This window comes from Diorhabda carinulata, chromosome X (genome assembly GCF_026250575.1).
Source record: "Diorhabda carinulata isolate Delta chromosome X, icDioCari1.1, whole genome shotgun sequence".
In the NCBI taxonomy this organism is placed as follows: domain Eukaryota; kingdom Metazoa; phylum Arthropoda; class Insecta; order Coleoptera; family Chrysomelidae; genus Diorhabda; species Diorhabda carinulata.
Window position 1 is genome coordinate 55,544,673 of NC_079472.1, and position 19,685 is coordinate 55,564,357.

Here is a 19,685-nt window from a genome sequence, read left to right on the forward strand (position 1 = left end):
TTGGTGATATTCATACTAAACACACTGTTTACACCAACACTATCACTACACCAACATTCACAATGATTCAGCCTGACGTGCGTTTCTATAACCAAGTTATCGTCTTCAGAGGCTGGCGGTAAACCAAAAAAACAATTTTTAGATTTGCGTGAGAAGAAGCTAAACGCTAGAAAAAATAGACGCGCAGCGTTCATTTAGGAAAACCTCTAGCACTATTCTGCAAAACTCTATAGCTGATATTTCTATTTACAGGAATTAACATCGGATGGGAGCAGATAAATTTGACCAATTACTTTTTAAAATGTCAGACGATATTCGAATATCCACATGGGAAACGTAATTCTTGCTGTCACAAAACTTGAAGTTACATTACCGTACTAGAGACAGTTATGTATGAGTTTATTTTAGATTATTATCGTGAACTAGTACATATTGAAAATGGCGAAAACAAGTACCTGTGGTTGCGCGTCTAAATTATGTCGGCCGCCGCTTAGCTCCGTATGCTTTTGAGATTTACAGAAACAACTTTTTAAAAAGATCATTCGATGGGATACTGTTCTGCAGTATTCACTTCTGGTTAAGCTTACGTGGCACTTTCGAGACTTATCAGCTGAGACAGCTTATTTCTAATTAATGAATGAAGGTATTGAACTATAAGAATCCTCAATTTTGGAACACTTTCGATTAAGAAGCATATACTGTCCAAATTTTTTTGAAAGTTTATTATCAAAGCCTGACAGAAAAGCTCGTACGAGCAGAGAGTAGAAAGAAAGAGATAGAAATAGAACGAGAATTGCTACTTAAGCTTTGAAATATGGCAACACTCATGTGAATATGTCAAATCTGATATTGCCATCATAAAGTTTGACATGTTTAATGTTGGACGTACACAGAGCGAGTTATCCGAGTGCTATTTAATGTTTACAGATACTTAAAACAGTTATCTTGATTCAATCGCGAACATTTTCAGATGATTATTTTCTACCATTTTAGACATGGATTAAACCAACACCTCGCTTCGACTTTTGGTTATGAAGCATCATCTCGAGCCACCATGTTTCGCTGTTTTTCTGAACTCAATCATGGTCGCTCTTCGCTACAAGTTGAATTTCGTGAAGGTCGTCCAAAAACGGCTGTTTCACCAGAAAAAATCGATATAATGCGTGAACTGATATTGCAAGATTGTCATTTGACATTTCGTGAGATTGACACATATTTGGGCATTAGTTCCACTCGCATACATTCAATATTACATGAACATTTGGCTGTCAAAAAGTTTTGTTCGAGTTGGATACTGCATAATTTGTCAATTGCTCAAAAAAGCTTGTGTTGATTGGTGCCAAAAAATGCTGTACTTCAAAAAACGTTTATAAGATCGTGACTGGCGACGAATTATGCATATGAGCTTGAAACAAAATAACGGTGTGGTTCTTTTAAGGTGAGGCAAATCCAACAAAAGTTGTTTGCTCAAGAAGCGCTTCAAAGCAAACGATCACCTGTTTTTTTCGGAATAACTGGACATGTTGCCACCGTTCAATTAGAGCAATTTAGAATGGTCAATTCTGAATGAAATATCTCCATTTGTTTGTTACAAGTTTTCGAAAAAATTAGGGAAACCAATTGCAGAACGAATCATTCTCCATCACGACAATGCGAGCTCTCACATAGAAGTTCAAACGAAAACGTTTTTGATCAATCAAAACATCGAATTGATGGGTCATCTGCCGTACAGTCGTGATTTGGCAGTCAATGATTTCTTCTTATTGCCGCAGATCACAATAAATTGCGAGGTTAATGTCAAAGGGAATGATTCAAACGCATTCAAAAGTGTAACTATCCTAGTGAAGATTATTTTGAAAAACAATAAAGCCATTTCAAATTATAAATATTTTTTCCTTATTTGTAAAATAATTTGCAACCCTTCTATCAAAAATGAAAAAGAGGACGATTTGCTTTCTAGGATTATTGAGTGGACAGGAAGAGGTTTGTTCTCTAATGTTGTCTTTTCCCTCTTCAATTCTCTGCTGTTGTTCGTGAACAAGCTGAAACATTTCACCAAAGATTCACCACTTTCCTCTTGCTCTAAACCTTTAAGTATACTTCACAAGTAAAGATTATTTTACACGGCCGCTTGTCTCTCAAGCTTATCTGAAGCTTGTGAGACAGTTGAGTTTTCACAAACTGAGTTTTATAGTTAAGCTTTTTAAACTTTATTAGGAATTTTAGTTGAATTAGTGCGTGTTTCTAAAAGGATAATAGAAAAAGGTTGTTAATTTTTTCATTTGTTTAGTTCATAGTTTAATAAATTTGCAAACCTGTTCGAGTTTGTTCAATTGTACTGTAGTATATTGATGTTAAACCACGATTGAATAATATAAAGTGAAAGTGAAAAAATAAGCGATGATTACAGTATTTATTGTTAATATACGTCCTTGACAACATCACCTACATGATTTGATATTCATTAGTAATTCTTATATTGATTTTTTTTGCTAAAATATACATTGTATGGGTGAATGAATGCATGAATCGGAAAATATTCTCATTTAGCAGCTACAAGGTGAATACATTAATTCATCACGATAAATGGAAATTTCAAATGTACATCAACTTCTTTAATTTAAGAATAAGTTCTTCTTCCGGCTTGAATCTATTTACATGGACTCTTCTTTACTATTTTAAATGTATTAGACGTTAATTTCTCTAACTAAGTCACTTTGGATGCTATTTGGATACAGACATATAACAGGAGACATAAGCACGTGGTTTCTTTTGTTCAATAAAATTTTTAGTTTTGGCTACTTTCCATTGACGACCATTTTTCGATTTGTGCTAATTTACCTAGCATCTATAATGTTTTGGTAAGGTTACATCCACTCTTGATATAAACATACTCTCCAACACCTCATGTTGGGTCTATTAGACTTTTTCCTAGTCGTTTCTTGTGCATTGATACTAGCAGTTCTTCTAATTGTGAGTTTTGATGAGTTCTTACAGTTTTATGTATTTTTATTCTTTCTTCAATCATTTCTTGTATTGTTGGTACATCTTGATCTAAATGTGCATACTTTGAGGCATCTAGATTATTTTTCGGTGTATTTTGGATTGGGATTGATATGTTATATTTTGGAGCACGGTAATATTTTACATATATAATAAAAATTGAATTAAGACAAGATCTATCTGTAGCAAAACACAAATTCGCAAAAATCGAAGGCTACCATGTCCAGGATTTGAAACTTTTTCTCTCATCCTGTAATTACTCTGTTTCAGGTAAAAAATTTACTCATAAAAAGGTTAATTGTTGCTCAAAATTCGTCTCAGGCATTATGAAAGATAAATTTTTCATGTCCTATTTTTGTGAAAAGCACTTTTTATCTCAAAATTACATAAACTAACCAACATATTCCATATTTTCAATATAAACATAGCGAACTTATATCAGATTCATCACATTTTAATATACGAATAGATTGACGTCTGAATCATAACATTACAAAATCAACTGTAACTTATATACAACCAATAATAAGTAAGGGGAGTACCAATTGCCTGTGTAGTTTTTTTACATTCTCTTTTGCCTTAACCAATAGAGGCTCTCCAGATTTTGGAAGTCTTCCGGGCGTCACCGTCTTTAAAGCAAGGTTTTGCCACTAGGTGATATGTCAAGACTTTCCTCCTTGTGCTAACAAGGACTTGGCGAGTGCACAAGACACATATCGTAATTTCCTCCACTATGTGTTGTATCTCATTATATGCCATTCCCGCGTTCAGTGATTGGGCCTAGTAGGGATTTTGCCTCCCCTCTGCTTATCTAGAGTATTTATCTAGTCTGAAGGGTTTGCTTTACCTATGATTATTTCGGCTTGAGTGAATTATTTGCTTAAAGCTTGATGAACTTGTTATCAATTTCATTGCAGCTATCCCAAATTATTTGGATTCATTCGTGTACTAGATATCCCCATCTAAAAGCAGGCTGACCTTATTTTGATCCTATTCATCCACGTGTTGAGCTTCACCTTGAAATTTCTTTCAAATTACATCCGCAAGATCTTCTTTCCAGCTTTTAATAATTGTCCTACCAGATCCCCGATTCAATACCCATGAATTTCTTTTTCTGGAATTGATTTGAAGATCGGCATAAGTTAGGGAGACAGAAGCTCTGACAGAAAGAAATTACAAAAGAGATTCGAAAAAATGTAACTGTAAGTTTTCAAATTTCAATACCCATCTTGACCAAAGTATTTATGTCAACGTTTCTCAACGGAGAGGTAGGTCCGACAAAGCATGTCAAGCTGTCCGCGAAAAGTTTCAAATCCTTCTTCAATTACAGTTCGGAGATCGGGAAGGGTGCGTCGTCCTCTCGCATAAATGCGGTCCTTGAGAATACCCCACAGGCACGAGTAATGCCAAGTAAACATAATGTGTCAGGGCACATGAGCCTGTTGACCATATTCCATTGAACTCGAACAAAATTAAGGGAAATGTTCTCTAAATTGCAAAGATAAACGTATATTTTCCTCACATAAATAAAAGCCAGTCCATGGTGACTAGGAAAATTCTGAATTCAGATCACTATCAACATACACAGAAGTTTCATACACAGCTGCAAATCCTCGGGCTGGTCTAAATTTCGAAAAACTGACATCTTACGATTGTAAACAGAAACCCGAGACTATAGTGACCTAGATGACACTGTACGTAAGCTACCAAACTTAATCAATGTCCGTGTCGAATCAACTTACCGAAACCACAACCCATAAAACAATTATTGATTGGTACGATATTAACGATTCAATTAACCACAAAAGAAGGATAAGGAAGAAATAGCAATTTACTAAAAACAAAAATGGTATTAAAACATTGTCAATGAATTAATTAAATAGTACAGGAATTGCAGAACTGTTTTGTTCAACTATAACGATAATTGAGATGAAAAGAGAAAACAGTAATCGAAATCATCATAAAAGACAAAATACTTACTCACGAGCTAGAGATCGCGAGAAGCTTTTAATGGCTAGACTCGCTAAAATATTATAATACCGTAAATGACACGCTAAACATACTAGCCTTAACAAACAATGAACTCCTATATACTCTACCAAGTAATTATTCATTCAACTATTCCGAATTATGAGAAAGCTCATCTTACCGAATTAGTTCTAATATAAATGATTCCATTCGATTTTTCATTAGAAATAAATAAATAAATAAGTCATTAATCAACCCTAGAAATGCTGCAGAACCCTTTTCAACATATTCTAAATTTATTTTGTACCTATTTGTACCATTTATCTACATTGAGCTATCAGAAATTGATTCTTTACCTCCAACTTTAATTCTTCTCAATCTTAGTGCGATTAGCCTTGAGTAGTTATCTCTAAATATAGTTGAATTGCTGCTATATTGCCGGTAATCAAGCGAAAAACATTTACAAAAAGAGATAAGAGAGGCAAATCGAATAATATTGAGAAAATAATGAATGTAAATAGGGTATTACACATAATTCAAAATATTTTATCTGCAATCATCAGGTAGGTGCTTTTATTTAATTTTAGTCAGGTTAGTATTCTTTTAGTTTTATGAACAATAAACTATATGGCAACCGTAGTTTCAACATCATTCATCCACATGTCGATTTACAGATTTGATAAACGTCCTACTAGAGCCTAGCACAGAGAGAAGCCAAACTGTTGACAAGAGATGGCAACATCTATCAACAGATGCTCATAAAGTGATTTTAATTGTTTTTAACCAAATTTGTAGTGAAGGAATATATAGAAGAGATGCTATCCAGGAAACAAAGTTTTTGAAAGCTACGTCTCTATAAACCTGCAATACAAAAACGAAATGTTACAGGAAATTTTTCAAAAATCACCTTTTATTTGAAACAATGTATAGTATGTAGCATCACACATAATTCCAAATCTTCACATAAAACTTTGAAGCAACAAATTCATCTTTGTATTGAATTTTACTGAAATTATATTCGTCCAGAGTAAGACCAAAAAGCCAATGGGAAGTTTAAGCAACACATGTCTTAACAGGTAATACCCAGGACAGGGAAATATGAAGAAAAATAATTGAAGAAACCAAAATATGCAAGAAACTTGAGTTGAATAAAACGTGGATGACTCAAAACAAGAAACGAAACAAAGAGCTTTTGATTGAGCGGTTACTATTCCTGTTGGAATGTACAACCCATATTTATTCGCTTTTTATATATGGTTTTAAGAAGTGAGAATGATCTGTTGCGTATTTGATGATCGACTTTATATCACAGAATAAATCCATACGATTATCCATCGAAATATAAATTAAGCGAGTAAGAACGGCGTTGAAAATCGCTAAATTATAGTGAACAAACCATTTTATGATATTTCTACCCCCTAGAACAGCCGCGTGGAAATCCACGAAAATTCATCAACAGTAACCGTGGCGAAAAAGCAAAAGTATCAACTAAATAAAATCATGTGCGTAGTTTTCTTCCTGGTACACGATTAGTATAAGTAATTAAGCTTGAATATCAACGTACAGTTTAAGAAAATGATATAACACTCATATTTGCGTGATAAGAATGTAACAATTAAAGAATATTCACTCTACTTGCCTGATTCGGCTATGTATGATCTCTTGATATTATTTAACTCAAAGAAACCCTTATGTAGTCAATGTTTAAGGAGGGAGAATGAAAAAGATGAGGAAATTCATCGTTTTTAAGAAGCATTTCAAAAGATGATTCGTTTATGTTACAAAAGTGCCTTGATCTAGCTGTTGAACTCAAAATATATAGCGCCACCCTTGTATAACGCATTTCAATTCATTTGAGGTGTTTTTTCGATGATCATCCCTGGATACTAGAATATAGTTTTATCTAAAAATGTACTTTCACATATAATAAATGACTAATAATTTTGGTATATTCCTAATTACTCTTTTTTTAACATATGGCCGTCATTAAAAAAAATGAAAAACTTTTTATTCCTGTTATGGTTGTCTTACAGCATTTATCGAAAGTCAGTATTTATGACAGCCGCGACCTAGAATAACAACTGTTGTTTAAGTATGTCTTCTACTACTTTATTATTATTTTAATAGATATGTCATTTTGAAATCGTGCTTTCGAAATGAGGTTATTTATCAGCATTAAATGCTCGTAAAAATTTTTAGAAATTATATTATTGGATGTAAAATGATCTGTTTCACATGTAAATGATATTTATAAACAGCAATTGATTATTCTAAAAAGAATATTATATAAACGTTAACACAAGATTATTTATATCAATACTTTCCTTTTGTTACACATTCTACACGGTTGAGTGACACTTTTTATATATTATTCAAAGTCGAATGTCACAATAATGATGAAGTGTTGAGTAATTTCTCTCTAAAATACTTTAGATTGTTTTTAAACCAGCTGCTTTCAAAAATTATATTAATCTTGTTAATTATATAAAATCAATTAACACTTACTTTCGAACGTACAAATATTTTTTGGACATATACTACACAGTTAAAAATTAACAGGGATGCGTAATTAAGAAAGAAAATATTGAAATTACAATAGATTATTTGATTATTCTGAAAAAATAATAATTTCCACATTATATACAGCAAAAATGCAAAAATTTACAATACATAAATCAGAGTGAAATACGTTCCCGGATTCATGAAAACCCGTGAACAAGTTTTGATAGCACAGATGAATAACTGTGTTACCAGTTATATCAAAGCTTTTTGAGAAACTTAAGTTAAGAAAGCTCGAAACTATTGAACAATCTAAAAAATTGTTAAAGCAGTTGATGACCATTTACAAATAACTTTAAACAAATACTTTATCCGTAAGCTTTTGTGAGTTTGTGTACTTATTTGTTCGATTTAAGACGTTATTATTTCCATTTTAATTGCGAAATTTCTGCTTATAGAGTTTTTAAGAGTTGCTGCTGAAAAAAGTGCGCAATTTCCTCCCGGAAACGTAACTTGGTCGTTTTTTCCACTATGTTTTGTTTTGCTTGATGCAGGCAAGCGGTGAATATATTCTGAAGGGCAAGTATATTGTAAGAAGGATTCTGATTTAAGGTCTTTTCATCTAATGAAATGTGGTTAACTCCACTGAGCTTAAGGTTTTTTATTTTTCATCTACCATTGGATTATCAATTTTCAACTTACTCATGTTTGATAAACTTGAAAGCAACAGTGGAAATTTCTATCTAAAAAATTAATACCATATCTAGTATCATAAATAAAAACAAGGATCCTAAATTTTCTAAATTTCCTGAAAGTTTATTGACTCAAAAATACTGCGAGATTGATCTATTTCAGATGCTTTATTTTTACTTAAACAAGTTCCAAAGTATCTACCTTACACCATGGAATAATACAAAACTGACATAGAAACTGACCTTCCTGATCGGTCATCATCTTCAATGGAAAATTTACCTCTTTTGAAGCTTGCAGTTTAATTTTTCACGGTCGCATACGAAGGACATTGATCACCAAGGGTATTAAGCATATCTTCGTAAATCTGCTTAACCCTTTTAAATACAGATACTTGATGATGGCTCGATACTCCAATTTTTCGATTTTCACAATTTCGATGAATATCTTCTTCCTTTTAATTCATTGCGTAACTGAGGTTTACTTTTTTGACGTCAAACTTTACACTGACACTTCTAATAAATTATTTTTAGTTGCTAAGGTAACGCAATCTTTTGTTTATGCATGGATCTGTTCTAGGCTAACTAGGTATCGATACATCCTCGTATAATGATATCAACAAGGTAGAGAGTAATGATTAAGAAACTGTTTCATGGGTACTATTTGGAGCACCACTTTGTTATGATAATTTTTACTTAATAAAAGGAGTGAAACTTTTAAATGAGGAAAAGAAGACTTTTTGGAAGTTTCATATCACAAGCTTATGCTTCCTATTATTCAAAGAATGAAAATAGAGATCACTTTTTTTCATTGTCAATTTACATATTAAATTCGAAATAGTTCGAAATTATATTTAAGTTAGTGATCGAAGTACTGAATTTCTTCCCTTTAGCTTTTTAACACTTTACGACCAATGGTTTTTACGCTAGTAAGAAGAGATCTGTTCGTATATACTATAGTGGAATTGACACCTCAGTTCTAGAACTGTTTTGTGAAAATGATTGATCTGCCTATTAATTGAGTAACGTTCGATAAAATACTAAATGTAAGAATCTAAATGTTAATTTTACCTAATTATTAGCACGCTCATATCAGCTTTACGTCTGTGTGGGTTATTTTGTTTTTAACTCTCCTATGATCTAAGAGCATTTAATATTTATATAAAAATTTCGTATTCAGCTATTTAAAAAGAGAAAAATGTAGTTTAAAGAGATCACAAACCACGTTTTTACAAAATATCAGACTAAAAAGAAAAATTATTGTGGGGCGCTTTGTTCCATATTTCTCGCACATCAAGCGCCCAACGCTTTTTCTCCATTCATTATTGTTTTAAGCTTGTTTTCAAAATTATTTTCAACTTTTTAATTTAATATGCTTCTAAAGCGTGTTTTTTAGTTTTTTAAAACTATATTTATCATTCATAAAGGTTGATTATATACACTCCAACCTATATACTCCATATCCAACACAAAGGAAATTTTCCTGCAAGTTTTGGGACAATGGATGAGGTAATTACTATTACATATAACATCGAGGTTCACCACCACCAAAAATTTAAGATGCAACTTTTTCCATGAAAGGTCATGCCGTGTTCTGGGATGCTGAAAGCGTTATTTAGATGGAAAATTACGTGAAGCTATAAAAGAAAAATGCCAGGGAAATTGTTCGAAGGTCATTGTCAGCTGTTTGAAAAGCAAGAATAGCTTGCGTATCAATAGATTTTTATCTGATAATGGGGTAGTTAATCAGTAGTGTATAGAGATTGGACAAATATTAGAACATCGATAGGCAGCTATAAGAAAATCAGAAAATTGATAACAATTATTGACTCCTGCTTTCATAGACAAATCAGAAATTTATCCCGTTCCGTCTCGAGCGTTTAATTGATGCAAAATATTTAATTCGTCTCGTCGAGAGAAGGCAAAACGAGATCAGACACGAGGGCAATATTAGTTTGTTTGAAAATGGAAATGGTCAACGTATTACATTAAAAGATTTATCCAAATCAATGCATGAGAAACGGTATCAAACAAATATTTCTATGTTTGTATTAGAAGATGATTCACGACGTAGATTTTTGTGTCATAATTTCACAAAATATTTCACTGCAGGAGTTCCGCTAAACTAATTAACTTAACTTACTAAGGATTCAAATTACCAAAAACTATTCTGATTAAGTTTATTTTTTGATAAAAACGAGATATCATAATATTGATCATAATATGTTGAAAATATAGGTACTATTTATATTGTAAATTATTATAAATTATAATGATTATTTTTAAAATTTTTTTCAACTTACTTACATCCAAGTAAACCTCCAAAAATATATAAAAATCAAGGAACTAACCACAAATAAAACGCACAACCGCGTTAATCGCTATCACCAGGACATACTAAAACAAAACGGTCTCCTCGTGGTCGCATGTCTGTCGTAGAATTATTTTCTTACAGCAGCTTCCTCTACAATGGTGGGGTATCCACTTTCCCTTCAACGGCTAATTCACTTGATTCTTGCCGTCTGCTGAATTCTTGTTTAACTGGAATCTGTATTAAAATGTAACAGTACCTAACCTCTGACCTACATAGTATTCACGATTCATTGATCACTATATTATCAGAAGGATAATATGTCTTGTTAATCCAATGATATATTGAATATACACCGTGGTAATTATTTTCTCCTTGAACATATCGGTAGCTTCTTCGTGAATGATTGATTGATCTGCATTTTCATCAATCACTCGCAGTTTCTCACTTAATAACAATCATTTCACCCGCATATCATTAAATTACACTTCAAAGTTCATGGCTGTCCAATTTTGACATGTGAATTTCCAAATTATTTTTTGAAATTAACTAATACCGGACACACCCAAAACCAAATCTTCTCTCTATTTTGTCTTCTAGATATGAAGATATTTTTGGGTAAGTTAGCTTGAGATAATTTTTATTCAAAGACTAGTATTTCGCGAGATTTTAGCTGTTTCTTTGTTTAATTTATGATTATAACCATATAAGTTATACCTTACCAACAGTAATCATCTTGTAAGCGTTGATACAGCGATGTCATCTTGCAAGCCAATAGAATGTGGAGTGCACCAAGGATCACCTTTAAATCATTGTGCAATTCTAATATTCTCTGTCTCAACGTTTCTAGAATCATAGTTTTATATGAAAATATATTGCAGACTTCTATCAAATAACTTAACCATTGACGAATTAAGATACTAATTGAAGAATAAATCCTACGTAAACAGTTAGCCTAAGAAAATTCTACCATTTCTGGAGTAATACGCCGGCCACGAATCGTCGTTGAATCTATAAAATTCTTAGGGCTTGTTGTGGACAACTCCTTGAAGTGGGGGTTACATATTGCCGCCTTATCTAAAAAATTAAGTTCCTCCTGCTTTGCGCTGAGATCAGATTCCAAAGAACTGAATTTATCCATTTTCTTAACAGTCTATTATGCCCTAATTGAGTCGTATCTTCGATATGCCCTTTCTTTCTGGGATACGTGTGGTGCGACTCAATTTTACCGAATCTTCAAACTACAAAAGAGAGCTGTTCAATATTTATATGGACTAAAAAGCCGGGCTCACTGAAGGGATTTCTTTAAAAGATTAAAAATTCTGACTCTTCCTTTCTTATTCATCTTTTATTGTTGCCTAATTCGTAAGCACGTTTCTCCAATTTCAGAAAGATCTTTGCAGGGCTATCCCCTTGCGAACACGGAGCACGCCTTTGCCTTCCTACTCCACGTTCAGAATTAGTTGAGGGCTCAATATTTTACAATGCAAAAAAAATGCACAATCACTTGCCAATGGAAATCAAATCGATATCAGATTTTCCCGCATTCCGCAATAATGTGAGGGCATATTTACTGGAAAGTCTACTCTGTAAACGACTTCTATGCTAATAATAATATTTAATTCTGGACATGCTGCATACTGGTTTAATCTTTGCTAAGGACTTATAAACTAATTAATACCTTTTACTATTACCTATAATTTTGTTTCTCAACGTGGTTTTCTTCTGTATTTAAAAATTTCATTTTATTTGTGTCTGTATTTAGTTATTTTTATGTTTGTTTTTTAGTTTTTACAAATTGTAACAATTTTTTGACAATAAACCATTTCTCTTTCTCTACATATATCATATATCACCTCATAAAGACAGATTTGGTTATAACACTTCTTTATGAATGTCACTGGTCTTTAATTGATAATACAACTACGTTGTCTTACTGTCGTTGATGCAATAGGTCTGTATAATATAACATGGAGATTTAACATTAAGATACCAATCACTGAAAAGAAAACATTAAAGTAACAGATACATCATGATTGGAATGTAACCGTTTGCTAGGTCATGACTGTTATTGAAAAATAATAAATGGTTCTGTTTACATTTCCAAAAAGTAGAGCAGGTAATAACATTGAAGTATGGTTACGCCATTCTAGTGGATTATTAACTCATTTAGCAAAATTATCAATCGTATACGTTGAAAAGTTTGATTGCATGTTCGAATATTCTAAATTCAGCAGGCACGGATTTAGGATGGGATGGCAAATACTACGTTAGTAAAAAAATATAATAAAATAGCAGACGGCAACTGATGCGGGCCCAAAAATTAGTAAAGTGTTCTTAAGTGCTAAGGAGATGAAGCTATATTTGGAAATTCCGTAGATCTTTACAACCTTGATTTCTTTTATATATCCAGTAGCTGCTTACGTATTATTTACTATTTGGTTTTTGCCAATCCAGCGAACGTATTTTACATCTAATCAACGACCGTTTTATTTTGTTTGCATTCTGTATCAAGATCCGGGACTGATTCCAAATAATATTTAAAAAGCTTATGATGAAAATTATAGATGTATATGCGTGTTTATGTCAAGAGCTAAACCGAACATGATTGACATAAATCACGTTAGTGTGTAATTACTATTTTCAACATTCATTCCTTCACTACTTTATTTGCACTTTTTTTCTATAAAAGTTTCACAACATATGGATCTGATATATCCTGTTAAGTCAATAAAATGATGATTCAGTAGCTTTGAATTTATTAATTTGAAAATTTTGAAACGTAGCTTTCCTATATCATTTTTTTCCAACTACAGAATGTATTGATTCTAAACTTTTTCTGGTATTGGAATTGCGCAGAAATTGGAGACAAATCGATGAAATTGATTTCAGACAAGCAACTATACGTTAAAGTACTGATTAGTATAGACTGATAGTCAGTGAGACCTGCAGAAAAATGTAAATATGTTTGAAGATAAGTCTTAACAATGATAAATCAGTCAAAATCAAGATATTATGTATATATGTGTTCACAGCTGATCCATTAATCCCACTTCTTCCAAAAAACCTAGAATGTCTAGAAGGTTTAATTGCCAGAGATCTTCGACTTCTATTTCATACACTTCCAGGTGTAGTGCTCTGGAGTTACTTAGTGTTTACACTAAGTAACTCCAGAGAGAATGTGGATAGAGGTTTCGTCCTCTGTACAAAAAAATCTGCACGCCACATTATCTGCTAGGTCTATCATCTTCAGGAGGTTGTTGAGGCGACAGTGCCCCGATAGAACTCCTGTTAGTATTCGTAGATTGTTCTCACTTCCCAGAAGAGTCTTTGCCTGCTTTAGGTTGACTCATTCAGTAGATCTATTCTGGTTATAGTGTGCCAGAAGAGCCTTTGCCTGTCTCGGCTCTTGTAGGTTGTCTAATAAGATGTTATTATAGATATAATATCATCGATGTGAAGGTAGACCCATGTAAAAATATGTTTTTTCATTAATTTAGAACGAAAAGTAAAATTGAAATTGAGATATTAATTGAAGAATAAATCCTACGTATTTAGAAAACTAGTCAGCCTAAGAGAATTCTAGCATTTCTGGAGTAATACACCGGCCACGAATCGTGCTGAAACTTTAGATGCCGTTCTCTACTAAATGAAGTATTGAAACTAAATGAAAGGTCGAGCTATCCCATAATCAAAGATACCAATCATACATTTACCCATTAACAGCAAAATACGTGATAATAATTGAGTATAATCGGATCATATCTAGCAGCCAGTTGCGATAATCTAAACTTATATTCGAAACAAACTTCGATGCGGTACTAAATGATATATAAGAAACTTACAAAAATCCCAACAAATATCTACACAAAGTTATAAATAAATATAATAACAATGGTAACCAACATTTATGTTAAAGAAACTTAGTAACTCATTTAATGAATTTTCCTGAGCTTTATCAGAATACGGATTACAAGGATTCTGCTTATTCTCAAATTTCTAGCTATTGCAATATTTATATGGGGTTTTATTTGAATGAATTCTCAAATTTTGTTACAATTGACGAAAAAATTTGATGTATGGAAGGGTATACGAGGGTTGCTACTTAAGTTTTGAGTTATACAAATAGAAACAAATATTTATATTTGGCTCCGTAGTTTCCTAAAATATTCTTCATTAATATCGATAAATATTTGCATGCGTTTGAACTAATTTTTCATTTCCATTTGAACGTATCAACCGCTTCTTCGGCGTACAAAAACGTTGACTTCGCAATTTATTTTTGTTCTGGAGAATGATTCGTCTGGTGCTATTGGTTTCCATGATTTTTTCCACTTTTATCAAACAAATTGATTGTTGTACTCTAATGGAACGGTGGCGACATATTCAGTTATTCTGAAAAAACAGGCAACCATTTGCTTCGAAGTGCTTTGTGCGTGTACAATTTTGGCTTGTCTTGAAGGAACTATACAGTCGATTATTTTTAAGCTTCGGATTCAAATGCATAGATCTGATTCGTCGCTTGTCATGATTTTATAGACGTCTTTTAAAGAACCGCGATCGAATTTTTTTATAATTTTTTTGCACAAATCTACACGAGCTTTTTTGAGAAATTGTCAAATTATGTGGTATCCAACGCGAACAAATCTTTTTGACAGCAAAATATTAATACAATATTAAATTTATGCGTGTGAAATTGAGGTATAAGTATGCTTGAATCTCACAGTATGTCACATGACTATCTTGAAATATGCGCTTATGCAAACCATCGATGTTTTCTGAGACAACAGCCGATTTTGGACGACGTTCACAAAATTTATCCTGTAGCGAAGTACGACTAAGATTGAATTGATGAAGAAAAAACAGCGGAATACAGCGAAAGTCATAAAAAATCATCGCATGAAAATGTTGACGATTTAACTCCATTTTTTGACCAAGCTGAATGCTTGAAGTATTTGTAATCAAATCAAATAACATTCGTACGTTCCCCATCAAAAATGTCAAACTTTATGTCAGATTTGACATACTTAAATTAGTGTTGCCAACTATCAAAATTTAAGAAACAACCCTCATATTGTATTGCATACAATCTAGTTTCATTTCCATGTATTCAAAATATCATCTTATATTAGAGTTTCAGATAAATTTTCTATTGTATTCAATACAAAAGAAATGCAATGCAACATAAATAACCAAATCAATAAAATCAATATTTTGAAATATATTCCATTTTCTGATTTTGCATGGTCTTACTTGCGCTTCAACTTCCTCAATGCCATTTCCCAGTAACATAAACTTTGTATAGAAATAATTATTGAAATTATTATTAATAAGGAAAAGAAAGTCAATTTTAATTAGTTTAGAATTGTTAAACTACAACCTCAATAAATAATCAATATTCAAAAGAAAATGTTGATATTTTCTCGGGAAGGAAACTAGATTTTGAAAAATTGAATACCAACTTTTATGTTACTCATGATATTTATTTATAGTTATTATTATTATATTGGTTTTGTTCGAACCATAGTTAACTTATCCTCATCCCATATTTGAGCAGATAGCTCAGCTTGAACTTCAGCTTCTCTCAAATCAGTTACGTCTTCCAGCGGTAGAAAATAATATATACAAATTTCAAAATGTTTGCCAGGTTTTTCTCTAGGCCATATGTGTTATAATTTTTTTCGGCAGCTATACTATTACCAATTATCAAAATATTGTCCAGATCTATAGAATATTTAATAGTTCTCTATATGTTGTTTCATTATATCTCAAAGGCAACTATTTCGATGAAAGGGGACTTGACATTCTACAACACTTCCAGCAAGCATCGTCATATTTCCTCCAATTCATAGAGAATATTAATTTGTACCTTCATCAGAAGTTACTCTCGCCATTGGTGGGAAATTGGTGATAATCCATACAGTAGTTTTTGAGTCTATCGCGAACAGAGAAACGCGTCGGAGGATTCGGTTTCATAATAAATGGTGAAGTGACTAAAGATAAAGTCCAGCAAATAATATATCAAATTGGAATTATGTACCATAAAAAGTGCCTATGTTGATTGGTATGAGAGTAACTATCTACTGGAGTTGAAATTCAAGTTAAGTACTGATGAATGAGATGAAAATAACTATATACTTGGATATAAGTAAAAGACTGATTTCATTCTCCAAGAAATTCAAAATCCAACAAAAATTTTTCTTGTACAATAAATGATTAACTTAATATCGTATTCATATCTGGGGACAAAACAACCAATTTTATTGACACCAATGAACTATTAGTAAGCATTTTTTTTGTTAAATTTGAAAATAATAAATGATAGATGTTATTCTTTTTAAATGATTCATGGCATTCTTCCAATTCTTGTTGCTAATGTTTGAACATTCTTTTATTATCAGTTCCACTACGGAGAAGGTTTTTGGATGAAGTGTCATTAGTTCTTGTCTGTCTTTTTAGTTGGGACTATATTAATTCAATTGGATTTAAAACCATTTCGTCTACAGTATATTATTTAGTAATTAATGATGATTCTAAAGCCTCTATGAGATGATTCTTTATATAATGCTTTTCGATATATAAATCTTGTTCTAGTAGAATGTTTCGAAATTGATAATAATGCATCATTCATCCAAACCTGCTACCCACCTCAATGTAATATGCATATGAGTGTACCTCTGGAATGGAAAGCTTTCATTTTACATTTCCAATTATCATTTGTCCTGGCTTAACGAACAGTATAAAGCTGTCAAACCACTGGCTGTTGTCCAAGTAATAGATTTGTTTCCCTTCATTAGGATACCCCCATTTTATTGTTATATATACAATTATCCATTTCATTAGACGACTATTTTCCATCACTTTTTGCATATCACTCAGCATTTTATGTCTAAGCCCATATTTTTAAGAAAATCTTCCTAGTGTTCGTACCGAATATGCTTCGAGTATATGTTTCTTTTTGAGTTTTACAAGAATACCTTGAAAATTTTACATTATTTTTGTTGCCAATATACTGTAGATTGTTTCAAATATCAAAGTTGAACTATCAGGTTTCATTTTTAAAAAAATTCACGAAACATTCCTTTTTCATCTCATTGTTTCATTGTTACACCTTTCTTTGCAATTTTGTAGAGGAATATTTGTCAAAAACATTGTTTCCTAGATAGCATCTCTTCTGGATATTCGACTACTACAAAGTTGGTTGAAAATACTCAAAAAAACTTTTTGAGCATTTGTTGATAGATGTTGTCGTTGCTTTTCAATTGATCAGCCTCTCTTTGTGCTACACATACTTTATTGTTCCCAAAACTTTTATTTAACAATAATTTAACCTTTAATATACCACACAATTGCACAGCTCTCAACCATCTACTGACTGTGGTAAACCTGAAACGCTTCTAAACGTACCTACCTGATGATTATAGAAAAAATATTTTTAATTATCTATAATACCCATTTCTATATTTTATTATTTTCTTGATATCAGTTGATTTAGTAACCGGTTCTATTTAGGAATTCCAAGAGATTACTTTTCTGTTCAACGTTGTTATGTATCCATACTTTTAAATAATTTACTGATTCTAAAATTTAAATATTATATTGTGTTTATTATTCAGTTCGCCCTGGATCGTTCTTTATATCTTCTTGTGAAGATAAGATTTCAACTTTAAATATTACGGATAATCTTTCGATTATTTAGCTATGAAATAATTACCTTATTGAAATGGTATTAACAAAATTAATTCAATATTCACCTTGTTTTGTAAACCGTATTCAAAGTCATAGATTAGGTAATTGATTTTAAAAAAAACTAAGTAATCAAAGTGTTCTTATATGTTCTAAAAGTGACGAAACGTATTTTTTATTCAAGCATCAATCATTGAGGTTTTTTAACATATTTCATACTAACCAACGTTAGTATGAACCTCTCATTTATTTAGTTATAAGTATCATTTATTAACAGCACTTTCACTGATTCAATAAAAATAGATATTGAAACGTAATATTATTAATACATCAATAATTTAATCATGAATTATGAATATGTGAAAGTAATTGAATGATGTCTACAAGCAAATTACAACACCAAGGAATTAAGTGAACTTAAACAAGCGTAAAAAATGGATCATTGACCTGTATGATATAAATTAAAAACTCATGCTGTGCTGACTTGTGGGTAGTGATAAGATACGCTTCCTCAACACTTATAATTATTTATAGGGGCTATTAGGATAACAATCCAATCAATTCAAACTAAAATTTCTGGAACCGTTGGCGATATTCATACATAACACACACTGTTTCACGCGCGTTTCGATAACTAAGTTATCTTCTTCAGAGACTGTTAAGAAAAGTTCTGTAATCCAATCCATGATTTCCATTTTAACGTATTGCAAACTACTTCAAAAGCCATACTATTTTGAGATCTATCCTAACTACATCAAGAAAACGATCAGTGCGGTCACTTGGTGTGTTATAGAAATACAAATATAAAAATGAGTTAATTGTAATTATTTCTATGAAATTGAACACTTTGTCGATAAATATGTTTTGTGGTTCAATAGTTTTAACCATTAACTAGCGAGTTGGAGTCAAATTGCAATCGTAATTAGTCCAACGTCTTCTTTATTCCAGAATCTGGAAGAATACCTGCAAAAAATGAAAATATAATTGTCCTATCGAGAGTGTTGTCAATCTCTTCAATAGAACTACCCTAGTATATTATTTTTAAAGCAAAACTAAACCTGATACCATTTTTATTTTGTTTCAGGTAAACCAGTGTGTATTTTTCAACTACTTATACTGTAAGTATCGCTAACAATGTGATATATTTCGTTATTATAAATAAACGGTCGTTACCGTATATCAGCACGTTATACTTTGATCGCTAGTATCGATTATGTCAGACTAAAAATTGGGAACAAACTTTTACGTAATAACATACTTTCCATCTGAAGTATTTAGTGGTTAAAGACTGTCTGCGTTACTCGATATGCGTGTATACTTTCATTTTTAATCTCTAAACTAATTTTACCATTATAGAATTAAGGTGATACTAGAATTAAGTTAAAAATATTCCACCACAATAAAATGAAAATAAGATGAATTGTTGCTGGAAGGGAAGTTTGAAACCTAAATTGAATATAATATATTGTTTGTCCTATATAAAAGCTTCCACTATACAGATTATAACAAATATTAGTTATATTCGGTAC

General features: G+C 31.8%; 2 protein-coding genes across 32 annotated transcripts in view; one reads left to right on the forward strand and one right to left on the reverse strand.

The window, feature by feature from the left end:
- Positions 1-10,602, reverse strand: part of LOC130902300 (uncharacterized) — a 48,505-nt gene extending 37,903 nt beyond the window's left edge. Inside the window, exon 1 of one of the 3 annotated variants that reach the window (XM_057814324.1) lies at positions 10,467-10,602. The gene's annotated coding sequence lies outside the window, so the exon portion shown is untranslated. Of the gene's footprint in view, positions 1-2,315; positions 2,388-10,462 lie in introns of those variants that run through there. The other 2 variants (XM_057814325.1, XM_057814326.1) reach the window with 2 other exon arrangements.
- The window catches only part of LOC130902297 (coiled-coil domain-containing protein CG32809), a 373,790-nt gene that overhangs the window by 179,946 nt on the left and 174,159 nt on the right, over positions 1-19,685 (forward strand). The gene's annotated exons all lie outside the window — the stretch shown is intronic.